General features: G+C 28.4%; 1 long non-coding RNA gene across 2 annotated transcripts in view; it reads left to right on the forward strand.

Moving 5' to 3' along the window:
- LOC122269586 (uncharacterized) overlaps positions 1 to 17,995 on the forward strand; it is a 28,168-nt gene extending 10,173 nt beyond the window's left edge. Inside the window, exons 2-4 of one of the 2 annotated variants that reach the window (XR_011638016.1) lie at positions 181 to 482; positions 3,833 to 3,996; positions 17,654 to 17,995. This is a non-coding gene — a long non-coding RNA (uncharacterized lncRNA). Of the gene's footprint in view, positions 1 to 75; positions 483 to 3,832; positions 3,997 to 17,653 lie in introns of those variants that run through there. The other variant, XR_011638015.1, reaches the window with a different exon arrangement.
- The last annotated feature ends 4,384 nt before the right edge of the window (positions 17,996 to 22,379 follow it).

Here is a 22,379-nt window from a genome sequence, read left to right on the forward strand (position 1 = left end):
ATATATATATATACAGCATTAATTAACTAGTGGTATTCGTTCGTCAAATTCTATCGCGGATAACTTATCTCGAAGGGGAGTCATGTGGCGCAACTACCACTACTAATACTAAATACCAATTCACTAGTATAAAAGACATGTTAACTTGATTGTATCTAAAGGCTCTACTTTTATTTTTAGGCAACAACGACCATAAGGAATCACCACAACGATCCTTCAATTCCTGATGAAGGGGTATAGGGCTACTTCGGCCTCAGGCACCCCGACTAACCGACATGACTAGGACTGTATCTAAAGGTGCCTTTTCATAAACGAATGTTGTCATAGTAATGTACGCTTCCCACAAAGGAATTTAGTTCGATTCCACTTGCGGATTGCACTTTCTTCGATTGCTTCTTAGTGATGCGGTCCCTCGAATCGTAAAGACATGGTTCCCAGTAGAACACCAAAGTCAAGCATCACTGGCTGCTGTCAGTAAGCGGGTGAGTGACCACTTTCATCAGCCTGTGTAGAGAACGAGTGTGAGCGGTAGTGCATGACTTCTCGCGCTGGTTGTGGTAGCCACCCCATCTGCAGAGGGTCAAAGTTGCGATGTCCTTCCGATCACCTCATCAGGGATGCTTTCCAGATCGTCGCCAATAGCCCATTGTGCAGCTCCAGTGGGGCCTACCTACCTTGCGATGCAGTTCTCAATTACTCGATCTAAGGCTACGTGCAAGCACCGACATCAATAAGAGCCACGTGCCTGTCTCACGTAAAAGTTTTACGCGACGTTGCCTACTTACCAGAGGGTCAACCTTTCTGCGTGCAAAATGTCTTCCCTCTTGAGCCATAACTTGAATGTCGTATAATGCATATTTCCGTGGGCCGGGATAGCCTGGTCGGTAGGGCGCTGGTCCCATGTCCAAGAGGTCGTGGGTTCGATCCTCGCCGGCCAAAGACTCCTTGTGTAGTAAATGGTGATTGATGCACGTTAAATCTGTCGAGTCTCAAAGTCCTCCATGTTTCCGTAACAAATCAATACCTCTGGGGGTACTGATCCAGGAGGTTCCTCGTCTTCTGGATAGGTTCAAAATTACAAGGCTACGGAGTTGAACATTAGTTTTCGTAAACCCAATATTGGGTCGGTTGTTCAGCGTCTGTTATAAAATAAAATAAAATAAAATACATATTTTCTATTGCTGAAATAAGAAAACTCCGTCATCGATAATTTGTTTGACAGTATATGGCATATTGCCAACGAAAAATGGAAAAATAAAGGTGAGAAGCAAAACTAGAAAAACAGTAACCGACAGAAAAATAAATGAAAAACCGGACGAGAAAAACCCAGCAGCCGAGAGGAGCAAATCAGGCAAAAATGCTTTTTCTCGCGCTATGGAAAGAGTACCGCAGTGGACTGATCGTAAAGACACACAAAGGAACTATGGAAAAACACTGTTATGTATATTTATTATTAGGTCAGAATTTGGACTTTCTAGTTGATATCGGTCCCGCAGTGAACTGATCATAAGGACACTGTTCCCAGTGAAACACCGAAGTCAAGCATCACTGGCTGTAGTCAATAAGCGGGAGGGGGGTGGAGACAGCTTCGATCAGCCTGAGTAGGGACCGAGGGCGCGTGATATCGGTCCTCGTTAAACTGTTCTACCGTAAAGTGCTCGACATCGCGCGCAGGTTAACGGGCTACCAAATCAGGGGAGCCATCCTCTCTGCAGAGGATTGAAATAGCGATGGCATGTCTCCTGCTCATCATCAGGGATGTTTTCCTGACCGTCGCCAATATTCCATTGTGTAGCTCTAGCGCAACATAAATAAAGTACCTACCCACCACGTTTTAAAAAGGGGATCAGCATTTATAGGAATAAAACAAGATTCCAGGGCATCAAGGTGAGCTGATGTAACTGCGTTGGAAAAAATTTCAGTCTTTTAAAGCTATTAGATTTAGTAATCGATGGGGTATTCACAACATTCCTTGTCAGCGCGACCTTGGTTACATCGGACAAACTAGACCAGCTATAAAATTTAGACTGAAGGAATGCGATAGATATTTCCGTTATCAAAAATATGAGAAATCCTCGATTGCAGCCCAATTTCGATTTCACTATAATTATTTCCAACCTAGCACATCAACTTATCTTGATGCCCAGGTATTCTATTTTATTCATATGAATGTCGATTCCCTTGTTAACGACATTAATTCCTCGTCACCTCTCCATAGCGTGTGGAAATGCATTTTTTCCTGATTTGCTCCTCTCGGCCAGTGTGGTTTTTAACGTTCTGTTTTTTCAATCTTATTTTCTCTGTCCGCCACCATAATTTTTCCAGTTTTGTTTCTCCCCGTTATTGACTGCGGAGCCAATGGTTCCGGGTTCGAATCAGATCAGGACACGAATATTTCTCTCTGTGTTGCTCTCTGTTGTGCAATGTGTGAATGTGGTCCACCCTATGAACAGGTATCCGTGGTAGTGTGACGAGGGTGATGCTGCTCACCTCCATGACTTAGGTTCACAGATACCCATCGAGCAACTTTAAAGAGCAACACTCTCGGCATTTTCCGAGATGAAGAACGACTGTTCAAAAAAAATAATTACCTGTAAAAATATTTAAACATGCTTAAAAATATTATACAGGGTTATTCGTAATTCCCTCCGCCTGTAAACGCCATTTTTCTTCACTACAACTGGCTTCAGTGGTACATGTTACTGCCATCTACCGGCAACTGCTTAAATTAAAACCTGAATACTTTCGGAATAATTTCATATGTTCTTTTTTCCCATATTCGTCTTCGTTTTTTTACTCTAACGCTTCGAAACCCCGGAGGGAATTATGAATAACCCTGTATTTAACAGCTATCTGCATCAAACTAAGCTATCTAAATTTCACGTGAAAAAACTTTAGAGATTCATTTAATAGGTTATACTAAAAAAATCAAAAGAAGCTCTTGAATTTTTATCATAATCATCTTGTTAAAGTTCCGAAATTTTAGACATTAATAATAAAATATTTGTTAGCAATAAGCAATAAAATTTCAACTTTTGTTTTCAACCAATGAAAGGAGTGATAACTTAGTTCTGAAATAAGCAATAAAAATAATTTTAAATCAACAATTTCTGTGTCTCGGCATTGACTATGTAATGCATTCATAGTACCAAAACGGCTGTCTTATAACTTTTCTTTTTATCATTTTCTAAACGTTTATCTTCTATTACTATGNTAACAATTTTCTGAGAAATAGTTGTATTCCCACGTTCTATAACAATTATGAAGCACTATGTTATACTTTTTATTTTGCCTGATTGATAAAATGTGGATAAACCCCAACCGTCCCGGACAGACATTATCTTTGTAAAATTATGTGCGAAAATAGATAACATGGCTCTCCCAAGTTCTGTAATCAATATCCGTTAAAGGTTATATACTTTTGAATTTACTCGTATTTTCAAAATAAAGTAAGTTATTTGCATTATTAAAATATTAAATAATAATAAAATGAATATGTTTTGAATATAAGTGAATTTAAAACGGCAAAAATTCGCATTACATGTTTCTTAGATTTAAAACAATTTATTTGAAATTTTAAGTAAATATAATGCATAATTGATAATATAAATATGTCGTTACTCATTTTCTAATAGAAAATAAAATTAAAGTTATTAATGTATTTATTTTAATAAAAATATGATTGAATAAACACCGTAGATATATTGATATATATATATATATATATATTATTTTTTAAAAATCAATAACTGTTAATATTAATTAGTGAAAAATGAGTATGGCATTTATTTATTCTCTTGACTTTTCATACATATGTTATATAATTTAACAGGTAACATGTGAAGGAATAATTTGTCTACAATTTCTCATTTCGCGAAAGAATCAAGTCACGGAGATTAGAGCCAGTGTGAATCCAACGGTGATTCTATCGTCTTAATAACTGTTGCTAAGATATAAATTTCTCAGATAAAAGAGCTATTAACTATACTTTGAAAGGTAAGCAGTTAGTTTCACACAACTATATTGTGATTTTATGTTTTGTTTAAGTCACCTGTTAATTATCAAAGTTTGACTCTTATGGCTTTTAAAACTGTTTTATAATTTCCTGAGTTTTGTTGTAAAATCAATTGCATCGTGGTAATTCCATTTATTTGTATGGTCTTTAAATCATTTTCTTAACATTAATGTAAAAAAATATTTATTAAGAAATACAAACAATTAAATTAAAACAGTTGTAGTTATATTTAACTGAGTTACTTTTAAATAAATCTTATTTTAGCAAATTACTGAAACAAAAAGTTTTTGAAATTAATGTTGATTCACAAACAACTTATAAATCATGATAATGGTATCATCAATGTTAAAATGCTTACGAAAAAGAAACAAAGTCAATGCATGCTAATTCGACATTTTAAAAAATTTCTGAACTTTTATGTGGAAATATCAATTTTTAATAGAAAAATCGTTTTTAATTTGCTTTTTTTAAGAAAAGTAAATGGTAATTTAATTATTTCATTCAGATATTTTGAAAATATTAAGAATGAAGATTAATTATGTTTTAAAGGGAAATATTTTATTAGACAGAATAAAGTTTTATAAACTAACTTGAGTCATATTTAATTATCTTCAAAAATTAATGTAACAAATTTAATTTATAAATTTTAGAAAAAAAAACTTTCATCGTATATTAATCTTTATTTTTTTTTTTTTTAAATTTTCGAATGTCTGTTTATGAATGTAGCCTGTGCATCATTTTTTCAATCAATTAATTTTTAGTTTCGTTAGATTAATTTTATGGTCGAAATTTGTTTAATCAGTGCAATTTTATTAAAATGAAAATAATTTAATTTATACTTAAGTTGTCAGTTAAAAAGTAAGTTTTTATGAATTTACTAGAATCATTTTAAATATCAATGTTAATTTTATCCAATACTAAATCTTTTATTTTCAGTATTTTTACTCATCATCTTTTCAGTCTTTTGACATCATTTTTCAATTAATTAATTTTTAGTTACTTTAGTTTATTTTATGGTCGAAATTTGTTTAATCAATGCAATTTTATTAAAATGAAAATAATTTTATTTATACTTTAGTTGTCAGTTAAAAAGTCAGTTTTTATGAATATATTTGAATAATTTTAAATATCAATGTTTCTTTTATTAATGTTTTTTTCTAAATACTTTACTTTCAGTCTTTTGACTTTATGACCCGAAGAGGAAATTGTTTTTTGCTAATATCAAATTTTCACATAGTTATTGAAAATAGCTTCTTAAATGTTGGTTACTTTGCTTCAATTTCTTTTCTGAAGAGTTAATTACAAACTTCATTATTATTATCTACAAGATTACGAAGAGTTAATCACAAACTTTAAATGTTCTCACAGTTATTGAAAATAACTTCTTAAATATTGATTACTTTGTTTCAATTTTCTTTTCCGAAGTGTTAAGTACAAACTTTATTACGAACTTTATTATTATTATTTACAAACTTACGAAGAGTTAATTGCAAACTTTAAATGTTCTCATAGTTATTAAAAATAACTTCTTAAATATTGGTTACTCTGTTTCAGTTTCTTTTACGAAGAGTTAGTTACAAACTTAATTAAAAATATAATTTATTAAGACTGAATTGTTTTGGTAAAGAAGAAAATAATTCTTTTTAATTCATTTTAAAATATCTAATTATTTTTAATAACAATAAAAATTTCATACTTTCCGAAACCTTCGTTTATTTTTATATTTTCATTTATTACTATACGCAATAAATAACTTCACATCCAATTTTTTACATTGAATTTTATTTCTCAGAAAATTTAACGAATTAATAATTAATAGAATAATTTTTACTGATGTTTTTCAGTTTTAATGAAAAGGAAATATTTATGTTTGATCTTCAAACGTTAAGTTAAACAGAATTTTGTCATTTGGTTAGATTACTTTTAATTGTTTAACATCATGGTCATTTTTACATAAAATTAAGTACTTAATTTAAATTCAGTGTTTTAAATTACTAAATAATAAATAAATTGTAGTGCAGAAATATCAAGCTTAAAATAATCATCTCAAAATAACTGCATTGTCATCAATTATTTTTGTTTCAATACTCTCAGAATAATTTATCACAGAATGTGGTAAAAATGGAATTTGATTTGCGAATTCTTTTAATGAAACGAAAGAAAAGATATTTTTTTATGTTAGAATTACCGTGATTTGGTTAATCAATACTCTGTTTTTCTTTCATAATTAATTTGTGTCATATAAAATATCAATATTTTAGTCAATTTTTATTATTAAATTTAGAAGGAAATATTTTAATAAGTGCTTCAATTCGAATATTTATTTAAACATAAAAATGTCTTTATGTATTAATTTGAATAATTTTTAGTATCTATAATATTTTTATATAATAGTAATTCTTTCATTTCACTTAGATATTTTGTATTTCTGAATAATAATATTTCAATAGTTATCTCAAAAAATAATTTTTAATTACTAATTGAATAGTTATTAGTAACTGTATTATTCTTATATAAGAGTCATTCTCTTCTTTCTCTTCGGCCTTTTGTATTTCTGAATAATAATATTGACTTTACTGAATTTACAAATAATATATCACAAGTAACAAATATTTAATTGTCATTAAAAATAACTGCTTTGATTACAATTACTTTAGAAGCAAGTATTCATAGATAAAATAATTCCAAACTGTGTAGAATGTGTTTATTTAGACACATGTAATTTTTTCCAAAACAAAAAAAAAAATTAAATTGCTAATGAAATTGTTTGAAAAATTATATTAACCAAAGCCTAACTATCTGTTTGTAATATATCTAACGAAAATAGCTGCATTAATATCAGTTGCTTTAATTTCAATTTTTTTCCGAAGAAGTTAATTACAGAATATGTAAGAAAATATTAGACTGTTATCTTAAGGAATGAAATTATTGTTACATTATTTAACTATAAAAATTCATTTAATCAGAATTATGTTTTTATGAAATAAGTTTTAATGCAAATATTTTTTTTCTAACACTAAATTGTTAAATTTTTTCATTTCAAATTATTATATTATTAAAAAAAAGTCATAGTTTTTTTCCTTTTCAGAGAATTACAAATTGTTAAATAATATAGAATTTGTTCAGTCAGAATTTTTTAAATAAAATGAAAAAGAAATGCTATTAATTTTGAATTGCAAATATTCAGTTGAACAAAATAATGTTTAAATTAGGCAATTTGAATCTTATTTAATTACCTTACAATTTTTATTTACTACTTAATACTTAATACTACTTAGTACCTAATAGTACTTATTACTCAATACTACTTAATACTATTTAATACGTAATGCTACTTAATACTTAATACTACTTAATACTTATAATAATACTTAACGGAGGAAAAAGCAAATCTAAGAAATTAATGCAGAGTAATGAAGATTGGATTGTTTGCGAGATAAAACAAAGATAATTAAAAACACCTTCGAATTTCTTCATGAAAAAAAAAGTTAAGACTATTAGAATAAAGTAAACTTTAACTTGTTTCTGAATCGATGGGAACAACAACATACTCGATCACTTTTTTTCCGAAGCGCTTTGATGATTAATAATGATTTCGGTAAAAATTAACATTAAAGTATAGTTTTATACGATGTGATAAAATTTAGTAAATGTGGAAATATTTCGTTCTTCTATCCCGTTACTTTAGAGAATGGCATAAGAACCAGGTATTGGGTAAAATATATTTTGCAGTTTTGTATTTTTTACTAATTGTGTGGCAATAAGAGCTATAACTTTGAAATCTAGGATTTCCACTAAACAGTCACTATATCAATAGAAAAATTACCAAATGAATCGTCTAAATTTCTGTTTTATTTCAAAAACTATGTTTTTTTTACTAGATTTATCATTACCATACAATACGGTTATTTTTGCAAAATTTTTTTCATCATGCAACTCTCAATTAAACCTGTTTTGATGTTTATTGCATACGCTTCCCTTGTGATTTATCAGATTTCTGAGGAGGTTTTGTTCCAGCCTTGATTTTGAATTAGTACATTTTTGTTCTCATTTTCTATATTGATTTTAATGATACACATTAAGGGCGGTCTGCAAAAAACATCATTCATATTATTACATCTTTAATTTTATTCAGTCCTTTCAATTTCTGAATAATATTATTAACTTTACTATAATATCAAAAGCATTAATGTCTGCGTGTGTGTGACTAATCCCTTCACTGTCTAGTTGCAGCTAGACATTATCCATGAGTTCATACACTCTCAAAAAATCCAGGGCAAGCAAAGGGTCCATCGCAAAAGTCTCCTTAGAAATTTGAAGACAAGCCAGAATGTGCTCCGGGGACGCACTTTTCACTCCGTACTTTGCACAAACCGGGAAAACCCTGTTGCCATTGCAAAGGAAGCCACTCCGCAGGTGACCGCTGGCAAATCTCGACAGCGCCGTCAGGTCGGCTCTATCGCAGGAAAGGCCAATGGAGCTCCCAGGGTATCTCCGCCAATACTAATCATGGGATGGAGGGACCCTCCAAGCCTTTAAGTCATTGTTTTTCCTGATGGAGTATAGCTCGTCAAAAGTCAATGAGGCAACTGAATACAATGGCTCAACCGAGCCCTGCTTTGCCAAGTGGTCAGCGACCGCATTACCGTTAGGCTGAGGACAGGCTGCTTTTGCTTTCCCATGCGAGGGAATCCATTGGAGGTGCACTTCGTGAAGCACAGCGATCTGTCTAAGTAATTTCAAAATAGCGATGCCCGTGTGATCACCAACATTGAACCATTCCTTCAAGTGCTGCAATGAACTCTTACTATCAGACAAAATCCATGCCGCTCTATAATTTGTTTAATTCAAAATGGCCTCAAGACCGGTCGCAACAGTTCGCTTCCAAGCACCGAGCAATTGTCCGTGTCTCTAATTTTAATTTTTCTGACTTCGCTATTAGGAGTGTTAATATATACTCCACTCCCGGATTGATGTTCGTCATTTTTGCTCCCATCTGTGTAAATTTGGATATCTGCTTCAGGGATTTCGCTGATTATCTCAAGTACCAACTGCCTCATCAGATCCGGGACTGCATTTGCTTTTTTTCACAGCCTGTTGTAGTTCGGTGTGGAAAAATACTCCCCTTAATCCCAGCATTAATGTTAACAGTATTAGATTTAAATTCATAGAAATGCTAAAAAAAGTTTTAATAGCAAATATTTTTTTTTTCAAATGTTCAGTCATTTTTAACTTTTAATAAAAAGAAGAAAAACATATTTTAAAATTTTAACTATATGGTTAAACAAAATTTTATCTTTCGCTTCATATAAAAAAATATATGAACCATTTCAGTACCAAACAAAATCAAATTTTTTTCAGTCTTATGAATTTATATACATTAACGTGCTAAAGATTTTGATCAATCTGTCTTTCTCTCTCTCTCTGTATATATATACATAANATATATATATGTAATAATAGCATATTAATTTGATGCTGATAACAACCAAAACAATGTGTACTCAATTTGTTCGGCTGTTTTGTGTGTTACTAACCTCAAGTTTTCTGTGATTGGCTATGTGGTATCATTTTACTCCCTTCTAAGAAAAGTTTAAGTTTTTTTTCCGCACTGCCGTCTTTACGTTTTTAATTCAAGAGTTGAGACTAAAGAAAATTGTTGATTTTTTATTATGAAAATGTAATTCTTTGCTATCCAAGTAACTTTATCTTAAAAGATAAAGTTACTTGGAAAGGTGGTCTTATCTTGTTTACCGTGTTACAATTATCATTTTTGTGCAGATAACATTAATATACTGTTATTAATTACAGTTAAAGAGAATTGTTAAATGATTCAGAACTTAATGATCAGCTTCATGCACTTAAAATGCAAACAAAAATAGTATTTAATATATCCGCCTGTTTGGTGAGCGAAAATGTTACGATTGTGAACTCATTAAATTTGTTTGACACCAACACATCTAATTATTTATTATGCTGATTGATAGACATAGGGCTGGGATGACCTGGTTGATACGACACTGCGCCCATGTCCAAGCGGTCGTGGGTTCAATCCCCGCTGGCAGCGGACTCTCCGTGCAGTAAATGGTGACTGACTCACGTTAAATCTTTTGAGCCACAAAGTCCTCCATGTTCCCGTAACTGATCATACCTCTGGGGCTACTGATCCAGGAGTTTCCTTGGATTCTTGGTTCAAATTTACAAGGCTGCGGAGTTGAACATTAGTAGTCGTAAATCCAAAAATTGGGTCTGCTGTTCAACGACGGTAATAAAATAAAATTGATAATACCGATAGATAAAAATATTTGAAGGTAGAAGGAGGGGGCACAAGCTTAAGCAAACGGAATTACTTTGAGTACATATTTGTTAAGTGAATAATTTTAACCTTAGTAGAAAATCTTTTTCTGCCAAGAAACGACAATTATTGCAAAGTAATTATAGGGGTTGGGGAGCGGCAGCGTACAGGGGGCTTAGCCCCCTAGTATATACATTTATAAAGAAGAGAGAGAAGGAGTTATATAAAAAAAAACTTACAAAAGAAAATTTCAGTACTCGATTAATAGTATAAATATAAAATTACGATAAGGGCTCAGTAAATAAATATGCAAAAGTATGCTTATTAGTTAAAATTGTATTTTAACTAAATAATATTGTTATAAACAAAGAAATTCATTCAAAACTTTCTGATATGAAGAAAGAAAACCACTGAACATGAAAAACACTTTTCATTTAATACTTGATTAATATGAAAATTAAAATTATATTTGATTTAAAGGGAATTTCAAAGCACTGACTTTTGAATTAAAATTGAAAATTAAGAAACAAACTATTATTCTTATTACTAATTTATGTAATTTTTAACATTAATATTTTTCTACGTTATAAAAAATTAATTTTTCTACCTGTTTAAATTATGATAGATAAGTGAAACTTTAATGTAAACATATAAAAATTTTTTTAGTCATATCAAATAACTAATCAAATAACCAACTACTTGAATTTCCTTTTTTTTTTGTCCAGAAATATAGTCGCGAAATATTTTGGTACAGTTAATATTTAGACAGTTTTTTATATAGCATTAATATTTGAATATCATATTAATCTTTTAAATAACAAATAATTAGTTGTTTAGAGCTATATATTTAACAATACACTTGAATCAGTTTTTAATATTAATATCGTTTTTACTTAATACTTAAACGTAAGACTTTCTCCTCGTTTGTAATTATGAACCAAAATATTAACCCTAATGTAGTATTATCTTTTTTTCGGTATTAAATTAAAACTACTTGATTTATATCGATTACTTCAGTAGAAGTATTTTTTTAAAAGTATTTTAATTATTTAAGTTTAATTATTAAAGTATTTAAGTTAATTTGAAAAGTTTTACATAATTTAGAATTTTTTAGACAGCAGTTCATTTAAGAAAATAATTATTACTATATTTATAACTGATATGTAAATATTCAGTTAAATGAAAGTACATTTTGTTTAATACATTGAATTAAAATAAAAATTTTAATACTAATCTTTATTACACTAAGTATCATAAAGTTTTCAACTGTGACCACAAATAACTTAATTTATGTTAAATAAATGAAGCAAAATATTTTTATCAACGAATCTATTTACAAAATGTTAAAGGATATTGAAATTGTTCATTGAGCTGTATTGTTTTTTTAAATAGAAAATAAAATATTTTTGTGAGTTACTAAAATTATTTTTTTCAGAATATTAAAGTTTTTACTTTTTTCAGTCTTTTGAATTCGATTTAATTGTGACTGTAATATTAACTCAAAATTACCATGATCAACTTTAACAAGTTCCTAATTATAAATTACGCTAGTTTCAATATTGTTTGCCAGAGACGTTATTGATAAAATGTTAGAGGGAGCATATTCTTTAAACTGTTGTTGCTATTGTTCATTGAAGAGAAAAATGTGAAAAAATATTTTTGTTTATTGTTTAATTGCAAATACTTAATTAAAGGGAGATATGTTTCATGAGTTTTTGAAATTCTTTTGTATCAATATAATTTTTAATATTTGAATTCCTTTAATCTTTTATATTTATGTGTGAAAATTAATAATTTGTCTAAATGCTAACAACATGCGTAAATAATAATAATATGTGTAAATAATAATATACGTAAATAAAATTATGTGTAGTAACAATTTTCAAAACAGTAATCTAAAATAATTTCATTAATATAAATGCTTCAATTTTTTTTCTTTTTAAATTGTTTTAGAGAAGAATAATATTTTTGCCTGATATTTTTAAACAAATGATTTTTTTAATGAAAAGAACATTGTTACTCACGCTTGAATTGTATAAACTCAATTCAACAGAACTATGTATTTATGAAATAATATAAAAAATATCGTATTATCATTGTTATTTTTTCGCAATATTAAATACTTAATATTCAAAATATCTGAAAAATAATATTAATTATACTGTAGTAATATAATTTTTTTATATTTCTATTACGATTAATGGATTCCATGAGTCTTTTAAAAGAAATGCATTTTTGTGAGAAAAGTTAATTACAATCAACTGAAGAAAATGCAAATTATTTCGATACATTTTGTTTATAAGTGAAATAAAAAGAAATTAGTATTATTGACGTTTGAATTGCAAATATTTATTTAAAACTAATTGTATTTTTTATAATGATGTTTGTTTAAGTTTATGAAATAATATAAAACATTTTGTAATATCATTGTTATTTCTACACAATATTAAATATTTAATATTTAAAATAATTGAAAGTTAATATTAATTATGCTGTAATAATATTATTTTTTAAAATAGCTATTACGATTAGCGGATTCCATGAGCCCTGTAAAAGAAATGCATTTTTGTGAGAAAAGTTAATTGCAATTAAATGAAGAAAATGCAAATTGTTTCGATACATTTTGTTTATAAGTGAAATAAAAAAGAAATTAGTATTATTGACGTATGAATTGCAAATATTTGTTTGAAAGGAATTTTATTTTTTATAAATTAATTTTTGTTGCTTTTTTGCATTGATTTTAGATTTTTATGGAACCATTTCAGTGTGTTGAAATACACATTTTTTATGAGTTCTCTCATATAACTTCGTTAATATTTTTTAATTTAATTTAATTTTGTAAAAGCAAAAAAGTTATAACAGAATGCTTTAAGGAAAACCAATTTTGTTTAAATAGTTTTTTTTTTAATGAAAGAGAAAATAAATTTTTTATGTTTGTATTGCAAATATTCAGTTAAGCAAAGTCGAAATTTTATCAATTGATTTGACCATTTTTATCTATTATAAGATTCTTAATTAATTTTAATATGATCATTTCTTTTTATATATTATTGAATCCGCCATTATTTTTTGAAATTCGCATAAATTTAAGATGCAATTTTAATTCTAACATTAAAGATATTTTTTATGTCAATAAACTATATTTTTTTAGAGAAGTTAGAAAATTGTTAAAGACAATATAAGTTGTTTAGACTTTTTTTATGTATTTAATAAAAGTAATTATTATATGAATATTTCATTAATATTTAAATTGGAAACATATAGTTAAACTGCAATAATCTCTCTTAAGTTAAAATGTTTAAGAAACATTTAATATGAGTTATAATTTTATACCAAACAAAATGTTTTTTCAATCAAATGTTTTTTCAAAATGTTTTTTTTGAAGTATTATAAATATTTGAATGGTCATTTCAAAAGGCTGCTTTACTTTTTAAATTTTTTCAGAGAAGTTAATTTAACAATACTTTAGAATATTAAACATTTTAGACATATGTTTTAATAAAAATTGTATAAAAAATTTTTTTCCAAATAAAAAATGGAAAATACTACCATTCATAATAGAATTTCAAATATGTCAAAATTAAAACAAATTATGTTTTTACGAAATAAAATGAATGAATTGAATGAATTTAATTATTTATATTATTTTTTTATTATATCTTAAATCTTTCCCTTTTTCCGTTTTTTTTTCGTAAATGTAAATTTTTGTATTATAATATTAACAGTACTGTAGTAACAGAAATTTTCAACATTTATCTTAAACAGTTTTCTTTATATGATTTATTGTGTTTTCAATTTTTTATAAGAGATATTAATTGCAATAAATTGAAGAAAATAAAATTATCTTAGACATATTTTTAAGAAAAGATAAAGAAGTTTTGTGCAATTGACATATGGATTGCAAAAATTCAGTTAATTGGATTTAATTGAAATTATGTTTTTCATGAATGAAATTTAATTTGTTTTAGTACCAAATTTATTTTTTATTTTTATTTTATTAAGTAATATTTTTTTTCTGAATCAGTGTTTTTTTCAGTGCCATTAATTTACAATAGCTCTGAATATACTCCTAATATACTTTATTTAAGTTAATTTTCTTAAAGAAGAAAATTTATCACGAGATTTTGTGGAAAATAAGAGAAGCTTAAACATTTCTGTTGAAATGAAATTGAAAATGCCTTCAATTATTTTTTAACTGCAAATATTCAGCTAAACAACATTTAGATTTTACTGAACATTGTATAAATCCTTTTAAATACCAATATTAAGTTCACATATTATTCAATCATTTTATTATTATTTTTAGCAATATAAATAGAAACAATAATGTAGCAATATCTTTTTTCTAACAGTCATCGCAAATAAAGCTTATAAAAATTAATAACTTAATATAAATATTTTGTCAGAAGAGTCAATTACGAAATGCTATAGAAAACGGTAATTATTATTTATATGTAGATTGAATTCAGTTCTATTAAACACCGCATAAACATGCATGGTTAAACTGACCTGAATAATTCATGAATCAATTTAAACAGTTTTTAATATCTATGATAACTTAATTAAACATGCAATATTAAATATTCATTTTTTCAGTGTTTTTAAAATTATTTTTTGTATTATTAAGTGTATTGGGTCATTTTTAATTGCCACTTTTAATAACTGAATTAGCATTACTTACTTTAGTTTTATTTTTTGTCTCTCTACAAAATGCTATGGATTAAAAATTTTTGTCTGATTCAGGCTAAATATTTTCATTATTATTAATTATTATTATTAATTATTATTATCAATAATTATTATGTTTAGTTTATTTGTAAATATTCAACTAAAAAAATTATTTTAAATAAATAACTTAAATTTTAATATCAGAGCTATCTTAATAGAATATTAATTATTTCAGTTATTTTAATTCACATCCATAAGTTATATTAATTTCACTGTAGTATTTTTAATTTTTTAGCTGACATATTAAATAACTTCACTGATATGTCGCCAAAATACCCAATTGGTTTGGTTTAAATCAGGGAATTTTGGTTTAAACCGTATTTTTTATTTTATTTATTTGAATAAAAGAGTATTTTATTTCTTATGTCCCATTAAAAGTAATTGAGTTATTAATTAATTAATAATATTAATTAATATTAAATAATAATATCAATGAACGATTAAAATTATGGACTTTCCTTCCGTGATAAAAATAGAATAACTGAAGGGTTTGAATATATTTATACATTACTTTATATTTAATTTTAAAATGCAAACAAAAAGTTAATATGAAAATGTTATATTGTAAATACATGTAAGAGAATGAGTTCCCTTTTGTTTGTCTGTATGTATGAAAAGGTCATAATTAACATTATTTGATGCCATTAATGAATATATTTAATTTTCACTATATGTATTGATTTGCTTGAAATAATAATTGTTATGGCGGTGATCGCCATTACTAATATTTCAGTGGTAGGTGAAGTATCACCATTGACTTTCGACCGTTACACATACATCTTAATTTGAATGTAACATAATGTTAATTATCTCAAAGAAATGAATAAAATCGTTTAGGTAAAAATTTGATTTATTAAGCGAATATTAGTAAATTAAAAATAAACATATATAAAATATAAAAATAATAAAGAAAATAAATCTCTTAAAGGGATCATGAGAACAATCTCTACATCGAGAATTTTTAGTTGAGATTTATATTCAACGGTAGAGACTGGGAAGCCCAAAAGGGCACCCCCAGTCACCACAAATTCGAAATTGAAAAGTGAATGAATTTGTTTCCAACGGACAGTTAGGAGCATGGGGAGGAGATCCAAGGTGGGCGAATTATCGAAAGATAACATAGCTAGAAATAAAACCAACCCCCCATAATCAGTGTTAGTTTTGAAAATACTTTGGCGATTGTGAATCGCCAACAAGACTGTGAGAATTAGTATAACCATGTAACTAAAACATATTTGTGGGAAGTAATTAAGAATAAAGAGTTATAAATAGATTTTTGTTTTCGATCAGGCGCGACAGTGAATTAATGAGCCTACATTAGTATTGGAATAAAAAGTAAGCCTTTACATTGATCAATAAGACAAGAATAAAATATTTTATGTTTGCTTTTTAAAAATTTCAATAGAAATTAACTAATTGATTTAATTTAATTACAATTCGATTAAGAATGATTAAAAAAATAAGTTTAAGAAATTAGAGAAATTTCAAAAGCTGGAAAATTTGTAATGCCTATTGTGGCATCACAATAATCATGTCTTTTTCCTTTCTGTTTTTTTTTAAAAATAAAAAATGGTTTAAATCATAGTCAGTTACACGGTCACATCGATTTAAAGCAGTAAGTTAATATTGAGACATCTTACTCTATTTTCAATTTTTTGTAACAGATAACGAAGTAAATTTGTTTCATCAGATGCTAAAAAGAGCATAATTTTATTTACGTTCGAATTGAAAATATTTAATTAATCCAAATCATGTTTATAAGATTTATTTCGAATCCATTTAAATATAAATAAATTTTGTTATTTATATTATACAACTATTCCCAGAAAGTTTATAAATTTTTCTTAGAAATTCAATAAAAATATTATCAGAAAAGTTTATTGTTTATTCTTAAATCTTTACTTCTTACAATCTTCTGAATTTATTTAAAATTGTATTAACTTTACTACAGTCATGGGAATTATTTTCTCATCGTCATCTCAAACATTTTCAAGTTTGATTCATAATTAATTATCTGAGAGTGAAAAGTCACTTAAAAATGTAAAAGGGAGTAAATTAAAAGATTTTGTTTAATCATTCTTTTTTTTAAAAGAACTATCAATATTTATAACGTTATCTAAATTAATTTCATCGATGACTTACTTTATTTTCAATTTTTTCTTTTTTTTGTCAGAAAAGTCAATAACTAAATGTAATGGAATTTGTTTAATCAGATGTTTTATTGCTGTTTTAATGTAAAGGAAATTTCGTTCAATCAGTTGTAGTTCTTTTTTAATATATATATAAATTGTTCGATCATTTTACCATTTTTTTAACAAAAAGAAGATTAGTTAAAACCTCTTAGTTTATTTCAAGGATATCATTATCAATTTTTCTCTCGTTATTTAGAACAATTTCATTGGTATCAGTTTCTTTAGTTTCCATTTTTTCGCCAGAAAAATCAATTAAAGTATTATTGTATAATTCGTTTACTTGTTTATAACTATTATTGTATAATTTGTTTACTTATTTTTTTTACTCTGCTGTATGGGGAACATGATATATTACCCTGTATATTACTTTTTGTTAATTAAACAAATATGTCTTTAAATTTTTATTCTTTTTTCAATCTTTAGTATACTTTCCCACACCACACAACTACATCCAAGCCTCATCTATCTTTTAACAGCCATGGTCGGAATGCTACGTAATTTTGACCTTGATAACATGACGTGGAAAGCTACTGAGCTGGTACCCTCTCTCTAAACTTCCACACCGCAACCAACGAATGGACTTTCAGTCACGACTGATTTAACCTGCATCTTACTGCGTGGCTGTTTCTTCAGCTGTCAGAATCGAACTTACAGCTCTCAGCTCTCCAACCAGTATCATACGTTCATGTGAATTGCTACGAAACCATAAAGGAAAATTGTATATTTTGATATCTTCAAATAAGTTTTGATATTGAATTTAAAAGAAGCAGAATGNACGAGGGGTCAGGTAATTAATTTGAACAACATCTCACTAATACGATCACTCTTTCATGTTTTTATTTATTTCATTCAATATATATATTTAAATCATAACGATATAACAGTATTATTGTATAATTTGTTTACTTTTTATAACTGTTATTGTATAATTTGTTTACTTATTTTTTTTTACTCTGCTGTATGGGGAACATGATATTTTACCCTGTATATTACTTTTTGTTAATTAAGCAAACATGTCTTTAAATTTTAATTCTTTTTTCAATCTTTAGTATACTTTCTCACACCACGCAACTACATCCAAGCCTCATCTATCTTTTAACAGCCATGGTCGGAATGCAACGTAATTTTGACCTTGATAACATGACGTGGAAAGCTACTGAGCTGGTACCCTCTCTCTAAACTTCCACACCGCAACCAACGAATGGACTTTCAGTCACGACTGATTTAACCTGCATCTTACTGCGTGGCTGTTTCTTCAGCTGTCAGAATCGAACTTACAGCTCTCAGCTCTCCAACCAGTATCATACGTTCATGTGAATTGCTACGAAACCATAAAGGAAAATTGTATATTTTGATATCTTCAAATAAGTTTTGATATTGAATTTAAAAGAAGCAGAATGAAAACTATATTATATTAATAATTATAAATAAAAATATGAATTGTTTGTTTTTAAAATATGATTATCGAAGAATTTTAAACGTAATTAATATTGTTCAGTTTTTTTTTAATTAAGTAAGTTGTTCGACATTATTTTGTTATATTCCTCATATATAAAGTTGACCTCCTACTTGAACTCTTGTAAACGTTATAATTGTTAATTTGAATTACATAAATGGCGCTAAATGTGTCTGCATTCTTTAACGATACAAATTAAATTAAAATTAATTATATTACAAAAATGTATGAATTTTATTTATAGTTTTTATGTGTTGACATGTTTTTGCATTGCTTGTAGATATTTATACTTGTATTAAGTGCTTTATGTTTATTTACATAATTATTGAATATTAAATGGCTTGTGTCTCTTAATAATGTCATGTAAGAATTACATTATCATGAAAATATCGTTTTTTTTTAATAGTTATATTTGAGAATTTTTGCATGTTTATAGTGAAGAAGAGTACAATCTTTATATCATAACTTAGTAGAGCTGAACAACAAGACGAAAGAACAATTAGTTTCGGTTCTTTAACGAATAAACTTTCCGCCAAGTCGAAATATAAAATAAGGGAGGGAACCGAAAAAAAAAAACAGTTTACAGACGGGAAAAAAAGAATGAGCACTAGGGTAATGTTAAACAAGTTTAAACAAGATTATCAATAAAAAAAGGGGAAAGATAAGAAACAAGTATTAGATCCGTTGTTAAACAGTCGACCCAATTTTTGGGTTTACGAATACGAATGTTCAACTACGCAGCCTTGTTATTTTGAACCCAATCCAGAAGACAAGGGAACTCCTGGATCAAAGACTGGGGGAAATGTGCCTTCGTGGATTTGATGGAACTAAACTGCATTTGCGTTACATGGAGAGGAAGACCGCGAGAACCTTCCACTGTTAGCCTGATGGCAAGGGGACTCTAACCCATGATCCGTCTACCACTGAGGATAGTTTGCGTCAGAACTGTGATCGGTGCAAGCTGGATGCGAAATTCGTATCGACCAGACATTGCTGGGATTCGAACCCGGTTCTTCTCATTAGAAGGCGAACATTCTATCCCCTGAGACATCGCGAATCTAGAAGCAGGTATAATGGGTGTACAGTGAAAAACATCATCAAAAATATCAGAAATAATTTTAGGATGATCAAAGTGGTCACCCACTCACTTACTGATCGCACCCTTGACTTTGGTGTTCTTCTGAGAACAGCGTCTTTATGATCATTTCACTGCGGGACCCTTATCATCAAGAAAAGAACTACTTAACCACAATCTACTTTCCATTTAACCATTTAAAGACTTTCTACCTAACCATTTAAAGAAACCACCATTTTAAACATAGTCCATAGAAATGTAAGCAGAATATTGATATTCTATTTGATAAAAAGTAGAATTCCTGTTATCTAGCTTCGTTGGAAAGTTACGGCACATGGGTAACATTCTCTTATTGATCAAGAGCCAAAATAAAATGAATTTTTTTCGCTTAGATTTAACATAGAGTCAAGGACAAGAACGGATAAATGAAGTTACTTTTATGATACAATGTAGAGCCAGAATCATAAATTTACGACGCATCTCTACAATATTTGTTAAAATAAATTTAGTTATTAAATCAAACCAACACGTAGCGCAGTATTAATATGAATTCAAACAAAACCGAAGTGAATAGAAGTTAAATTTTATAAAATTACTTTATACAATTGGAAGATTTATGTAAATTTTATGAGAACATAAGTATTTTTATTATACAGCTAAAAACGCACATGCATTTTTATAACAGCTTTTATGAGTGGTTTATTAAACCAATCCGATAAGAAGATTGAAATTACTTAGAAAATAAGCATCCACAATTAATTTTCCAGATATATTTGTGAAGAGGATTGAAAATTACTTGATATTAAATACGCTATATAATGACCTGTTTGCTAATTCAATCCGACAAGAAAAACATTTATCCAGTGCAATTCATGTCAAAAAAATAAATAAAAAAGAGAAACAAAAAAAAAGAAAACTGAAAAGAAAGAAAGAAAAAGAAACACTATTTAAGTCGTCGTGTTGTCAATTTTTTTGAAATCGCACAATTATTCACGGTTGAATTTCTAATAATGGTCGAAAAGCATTTTTTACATGTTTAAAACACGTCTTAGCACCATTTCAATTTGGTTAAATTTTATATATAAGAAATTTTTTTAATATTGCGGTCTTTCTGGGTACTTCCGTTCTTATAGCGTTTGCTCAATAACCAACCCTATTTAAGTCTACGGTAAATGGAAAAGTAAGTAAATGGGAAAAGATTTCTCAAAACCTTTGGAAGTTTTGGAAGAGAGTAAGTAATTGTTCAAGTAATCTCCAAGCAGGCCACAAATGACAATTTAGCAAAGGTAACGTTAAGATTGGGACTTCAGAAGAAAACTTACGCGGCACTAAATGTTTAACAGGAAGAATTGAGGAAATATTTAAGGGAAGTGATGGGAAGGTAAAAGTTGTTAACATACGCTTGCCACGAGGCAACATACTTAAAAGATCAGTGCGCTATATGTCCTGCAGTGGACTGATCGTTAAGACACGGTTCCCAGCAGATCACCGAAGACAAGCATCACCGGATGCGGTCAGTGTGCGGGTGGGTGACCACTTGGATTAGTCTGCTTAGGGACCGAGGGTGTGCGGTATGGGTCCTCGTTAAACTGTTCTACCGTAAAGTGCTCGACTTCGCTTGCAGATCGTCGGGTTACCAAAGCGTGGGTGCCATCCCCTTTGCAGAGAAAATTGTAATGGCATGTCTTCGGATCATCCTCAGGGATATTTCCCAGACCGTCGCCAATAGCCCATTGTGCAGCTCAAGTGTGGCGTAAATGAACTACAACAGCAAGAGCAATAGTACGCAATATTTGTATCTTACCTGTGTATTGATTCTTGTGTTAAAATTTCATTATAACTGTTAAAGTTAGAATTACATTTATGTATATTTAATGATTTTGTATAAATATTATTGTCAATCCTTCATTTTATTTTACAGTATACAATAATTGTAATTAATAATTATTGGATTTAAACATCCAATCGGCGGGGAGTGTTAAGAATTGTCAAATTATGTCAGGAGGCGGAGCTCATGTCGACATCTTTCAGTTGCCATTCAACTCTGGAACAGGGCGCAGCTCCCTATCACAATTATCTTGTCTATTTTTATGACTTTAAATTTGTAAATAAATTATTATGTGTGTCATAGTCCGCTGATTTTGAGATCGAAACATCACAAACACTATAACAAACACTAACATCATCCTAAAATAAATGTTGATCAAGGAAATTCTATTTTAAAGTTGATACATGCTAATTTAGCAAGTCCAATTAATACTGATTTCCTTATTAATTCGAAACATTTTTTAATATTTGTTAATGATAATTCTGAAATGTATTTTTTTTGAAGCATAAATGTAAACTGTTTGATATGTTAACTAATTTTAAAAATAATCCTGAAAGAGTTCTGATTGAAACATTATCATACGAGACCAAATTACCATTAAAATTTTGGGTCATAATAAACAGTCTCAGATAGCAAAATAAGGTTTATTTTCTCTCAACAAAAACCTTTTAATGTAAGCATAGTAAGGTTTGCAATACGGTTTACGTGTAAACCTTCTAACTTAAAACGAGATCTGTGACAATCGTCACACTAGCTATTCTGTGCACATTACCCTAATCCAAAACCTTGG

The sequence above is a fragment of the Parasteatoda tepidariorum genome, chromosome 10 (assembly GCF_043381705.1).
Source record: "Parasteatoda tepidariorum isolate YZ-2023 chromosome 10, CAS_Ptep_4.0, whole genome shotgun sequence".
NCBI classification, from domain to species: Eukaryota; Metazoa; Arthropoda; class Arachnida; order Araneae; family Theridiidae; genus Parasteatoda; species Parasteatoda tepidariorum.